Genomic DNA, 6202 nt, shown 5'->3' on the forward strand with positions numbered 1-6202 from the left:
GTCGCCTCTGCTCTTTGTTCACTTTTACTCTTTTGATTAGTCGCCACGGTGGTGAGTTCCGAGGCATGTTGCTAAGGGAAACAGGCTAATGACAAACAAATGATCCCCAGCCTGGGCAGCAGCGGTCAGAATAGCTGATGAGCCTTTAGTGAACATGAAACTCACCAGCAGCCATATGGAAAGCCCAGAGTTGATGAGTTGGACCTGTAGGTTGATAACAAGGCCGACACATGTCAGGCCATCATCCCTTCTTCAAAGTGATGATATTCTAAGTTATGCAGCATTGGGGTTGCAAATGTATTCCCTGTCTTGGTATCTCAATCATGTGTTAACCATGAAAGATAAAGGACTCTTTGTTTACAAAAGAGGAATCTCATACACTGCTTTTGTTGCTGCTGAGTTGCTACCAAATATCTTTCACGTTGCTGCAAAGGATGATAGTTATGTAGGCCTAGTATGAGTAGTGCATTCCATAAATGTCAGTAACTAAGATATAAAAGTTGTAAATCAGACACATAGAATGCAGACAGGCACACCATAGACTGCCTGCCAAGTGACCTTAGGCTGTTACGGATGACTTCTTACTTCTCTGAGTATAACTGAACGCTTCTATCGGTGAACATACTGGATTGCATGTATCAGGGAAGACTGGAACATATAAGACATTAGACATTGTTATCAAAAAAAAGATTTGCTTCCCTATGAAAAAAAAAAATCTGCAATATGTCTTCGTACCTTTATCATCTATTTAAAATGTATCTCCGAATAGGTGAGATTTGATTTGTGAGATGAGATGTGATGCTAGCTGCGAACAAGATGGCAATTCTCAGCCATGTGTGAACGATGATGGATGGTCTGTGTGTATTTAAAGAAAAATCAGAAACAAGTAGTGCTTCAAATAACTGTAGAAAAAAAACCAGAAGAAATGGGCTGGGTCTCAATTCCCACACTTCTGTACACTTGCTATTTTGAGTGCATAGTGGGAAGTATAGCAAAATGCTGTACACTACGATTACCGGGATAGTGCACTCATAACTTTAAAAATGTTGAGTGTGGAACGCTTGACACTACACCCTCCACAGTCACCATCTTTGCCACGTACTGGAAGCTACGGGTCCACCAACATATTTTCAAACTTGTGAATATGGCAGGAAGCTGCAGCGGTTGCGCTTGAAACAGTGAACACAGAATTATATAAATGTAACTTATACTTGTGATTTTTTTTATAAGTACCACCCTAATGTAGCTGGATAGTGAGAAAACAAGCCGGTATATATTTTGATGCAACGATGCATCTGTAACTTATTCTTTTATTGTAAATGATTAATTTTCAGTCAGAGTAAAATATTCATCGCAACTATGACCTCCCCGTAACACTAACTCAGTAATATACAGTGGGCAATACAGCACCTTAAAGAAAAGACCTTTTACGACAGCAGGTGTGGTAAAAACACAAACAAACAAAGTGGGCGCTAAAATCAGCACAAACTGAAAGTTACATATAACCACCTTAATATAAAAAAACATTGATTTTAGCAGCATTAAGTTTCTCCTTTTTTCTTTTAAAGCTATAGTGCATAGTTTCTGTCGCTCCCATGAGGAACTCTAAGTAATGACAACAACACTGTCGGCGCATCCACATGGCGCAAGCCTTCGGTGATCGCACCACCCCCACCCTCCTCCAAACATTTTCTAATAGCGTGTAACCCGTCAAATCAAGGAGGACACGGAGGATTGAGAAACATGATGGAGTCTTCTTTATTTTGATGTCCTCTTGTCTCCAAAGCCGAACGCTGATGTTGTCCTTTCTCAGCGGTGACGCAATAACCATCACTCAACCTTCTTTCCATTTTGTAAACATAGTCATACTGAGGAATGCAGAGAGAGTTTTGTGGAGCCGATAGACTCAATTAGCTTTGTAGCAACTCATTTGGCAATGAATAGTTGCGCACTATAGCTTTAAATGTTTGTTTTTTTGATGGTGTTTTTTCTTTCAATCAAATTTGGGATTTCTATATGAATAAAACTATCTTTACTTGACTTGAGTAACAGAGAGTACCAGCAGGTTGTCAAGAGGCTTTGAAGCTGTTTTTACTAAATATGATCACAGCAAGTCATATGACGATACGGTAACTTTTCTTTTCCCTATCCCCATGTGGCATATTATATTTCAGTCCTTCACATTTGTGTGTGTGCACTCAAGCTTGCATGGCTGCAAGGTCAATTTTTGGTCAGATATCCCATAATGGTTTCTTGGAGTAACATGAAGGCCAGTAATACTAATTTCACTTTCTTAACTCAGTGAAAGCGTATCATGAGATCCATGTTGTTGACTGTCGCCCCTTCAAGCTGACTGAAATACAGTGTGTTATGCTCTCTAAACAGGTCCAGGTTCCCCTGCACTTCAGAAATGGTTTGATGGCAATTCCGTTTGGCACTCAATGCACGAGAAACACATGTGGCTCCAGCAGGCCTTCCACACATGGGTTTGGCATGTACTGAACGGCTCGGCCAACCACGAGGTTTGCAAATATCACATAAAACAGAGACAGGCTGAGTGAAAGCCATCTTAAAATAAATCATCAAATCCTCAGTGAAGCAAAGTTGAATCAAAGCAGAAGAATTAAGAGTCAGTATGTGATGGTAATGCCTCCCCTGAGGATTTCCATTCCAGTATAAATATTCAATAATATCGAAAGCCTCTATAGTGGCCATTTACAGGCTGCCATTATATTACATCCCACTGTGGGATGTGGGGTTATTAACTGAAGCCGTGAACAATTATTTTTCTATTCTTAGAGCCTTACCAGCAGTGGGGCTAAAAATATCATGTTTTTCCTGAGGGTGTCTCTAGAGGAAATACCAGTGGGTCATAAAAATCAAAAGGGTTTGTCAACCTTACATTGTGAATGTGCTCAACAAGTTTCATGACAATCTACCAATGTGGTTCTGTGATTATATTGTGCCTGAAGGTGGTACTAGAGGAAAGCACATGGAGTGTGCATTATATTTTATTTGATATTTCTAGTGTCCAGGTGGAAATTGTGGCCTTAAAGTAAAACAAGGTAAAACCACATTTGAACTCGGTCTTGTCTCGGTCTCGGAATAAGAAGACTCTGCATTTTATTTCAAGACCGGTCAAGACCACAACTGCAGGGATTTTTCCCAACTGCCTGTGCATTGTCTGACATATGTGTTAAAACTTGTAAAAGCAACAAATAACTTGGCTCACATCTAACTTGAAATTTGTTACCGTAAACCCCCCCTCTCCCCGCCTCCCTTTACGCGCACTCCCAAGAAAGTGAATGCAAGAGACAGTAGAAGAAGCTCTGGCTGTCTAACACATATCTAGTCTTGGTCTTGACTTGGTCTCGCCCTGCCTTGGTCTTGGTCTTGATTTGGTCTCAAACCCTCAAAGTCTTGGTCTTGTCTCGTTCTCGATACACTCTGGTCTTGGTGATGACTTGGTCTCGGTTTAGGTGGTCTTGACTACAACACTGCTTGGTATATACGTAGCCTTGATACTATTGTTGTATATGCTCAATATATAATGCATTTCAGATTATTATCAGATGTCTGACCAAGAGCCTGGTGCTCAAAATGTTACACAGCATTAAAATCCTTCTAACTTGAGCAATTTGGTGTGCAGATCTAAAAAAAGTGAAGTCCCTGCCCTTCCGGTGGACCACCATGCCACCACATGCAGTTTGTCGTAAATGTGTGTGTGGAACGTAGCTAAGTTACCTACCTACCTAAAAGGGTCCCACAACAAACCTACAACAAATTGCGACTTTCTTGACTTGCAAAATCATCTTTTAAATTGACAAATGTCATATGTGTTCTAATGTGTGCCCTTTCTGCATCAATTTAGGGTGCAATGTCTTCATTATTGTTATATAATAATAATAATTATTATTATTTTTAATTATTCTCCTGTATTTTACAAAACTTTCTGCATATTCTAAACATGTTTCAGTATAGTTAATGCATGGCACAATTCAAAAGGGATCAAAAAGTAATTGTCTCTAATATGGTGCCATGGGGGACTCCGGAAGGGGATGGACTTCCTCTCTCTTTTTGTTTCAATAGAACCATATCGCCAGTCCACAGCATTGATGGCAACTGCGGAGGTTTGGAAAAGATTGTAGTTATGAGAAATAAACTATGGCTAAGATATGGTAAAGTTAGGCAACTGAAACAGTGGATTTAGGTTAGGGAAAGTTATTGGTCACTGTTAATAAAAAGGTGACTGGCGATGGCTTAGCTCCTGCATGAAAGTCAGACATGGCTTAAATTTAAAGGTACACTGCGTAGTGTTTTAAGTATTTTATTGGCTAAAATCAATGTCTTCCTTCATAAATATGTCCTCTTTGGTGTAAAATGACCTCTGCCAATGATCTGACTTATCCTCGTAAGTGAAGAATTTCGTATCTGTATTTACATTGGACAGGCAAGTCCAAGGAGGCTTCCATGTCGTTCTGCCATTTAATAATTAAATAATCATAATCGCTGAGAGGGACATAAAGCACTAGCCAACCTGTCTAGCTAATCCACAACGCGATTTCGTTCAGAGCCAGCGTGACGTGACTGAAACCAGCTGAAACGAAGACGGAGATCAGTGAGAGGCGCTTGTCACTGCCCCGGCAAATTTGAAAGCCTGCACTGCACTTTAGTTCATAATGGAGAATCATACTTAATGCCGAGCCACAGAAGAAGGAATCCTCATCGCCAAAAAAGAGAAAATTGGAAGACATGTTGTCATAGCTTCTTGGTACATAACGGCTACCGTAATTGCAGCACGCATTCGAAAAAGCGAGGCGCTAGAGAGAACTATTCGTTTGAATGCATAAAACAATTTCACCGCTAGATGGGAGAAATTCCTACACAGTGTACCCTTTAACTTTAACATGGCCAAACTTCAACTTAGATTATTTTTGTAACATAAATTGTTTTTTCAGTACTAACATAAGGCGGACGGAATCTCTTCCAAGACACATGTCAGCATCTAGACTGCTGGGGGCACTGTCACACTTTTACACAATATGCACAACTATTATCACGCATTGCAAAGGTTACGGCAACGTCTCTATTTCACAACACACAATGATACTAGTAAAGAAAATGGTCATACGAAATGCAAATACTCCCCCTGCATGATCTCAGTGCTCATTGTTTTTGCTCCCAGTCACGCATAACATCAAGAAATATTTCATTTCCTTCATGAACATGCTGATGTTTTTGAGGATTCAGAGCAAAACGTTTGCGTGGGTCTGATCATTGCTGCATGTCAAATGAGTGTGCATTCTTGGCATGGGGTTGTCGTGTCTGTTGAGGCCATTTATCTGTGCCGCTCCGACCCTCATCAACTCTGCGACTAGTATAAGCCTCAGTAATGAGGTCAACCTGGCAGCGTACTCTGGCAGCTATGGACACACTAACAAGCCCCTCTTTTATCCCATTGTTCTTTATATCTCTGGACAGACCGGAACCTTGTAACCTTGTTTGTTTCTGCAGAGCTGATATGTTAAGTCCCTCCCTGCCATTATTTTAATTGCATTTTTACATTATCAATAATGATTGTGAGCAGCATTGTCTTTTTTTTGTTCTTTTGATGGGAAATATGCCGTGCATGCCAGCAAGTAATCATCAGATTTTTGTACAATTTAAGAATGCTGTTGACGGTTGGTTTTTGTCTGTGCAATGTTCTCCCAATGGGATGTCTTGTAAACAGCCCACGTAACTCCTGATATTATTTCACCTTTCATATGTATTCTGTGATTTGATATAGTGTGTAATTTTAGTTGTGGCTTGTTTTCCTCTTTCTATTTTAATTGGAGTATGCATTGGAGAGTGCCCATATTAAGCCCCTCTGAAGGTTTTTTGCATCTCTCCATCACCTCTTTTATTTATTATGTGTATATTAATCTGTAGTATTTGTATATGTGTAAACCAATAAACTGAACTAAACTAAGTGCTCATAATGGCCATATGAGAGCACCAGATGAACCTTCTTTATCATCCACATGCCCTATGATGGCTGATGGACTCCATCCAGGAAATACCCTGCAAGAAGAACCCGCCTGCTGAAAATTGCAGTTGAGTTGTCAACAATGCACCATTAAAGTGCAAGAGAATCCTCACCCCCACTGTAATCTGTATCTCGTGTTTGAATTACAGTGGATGCCCAAGATAGCTAAATGAG

The sequence above is a fragment of the Perca flavescens genome, chromosome 22 (genome assembly GCF_004354835.1).
Source record: "Perca flavescens isolate YP-PL-M2 chromosome 22, PFLA_1.0, whole genome shotgun sequence".
NCBI classification, from domain to species: Eukaryota; Metazoa; Chordata; class Actinopteri; order Perciformes; family Percidae; genus Perca; species Perca flavescens.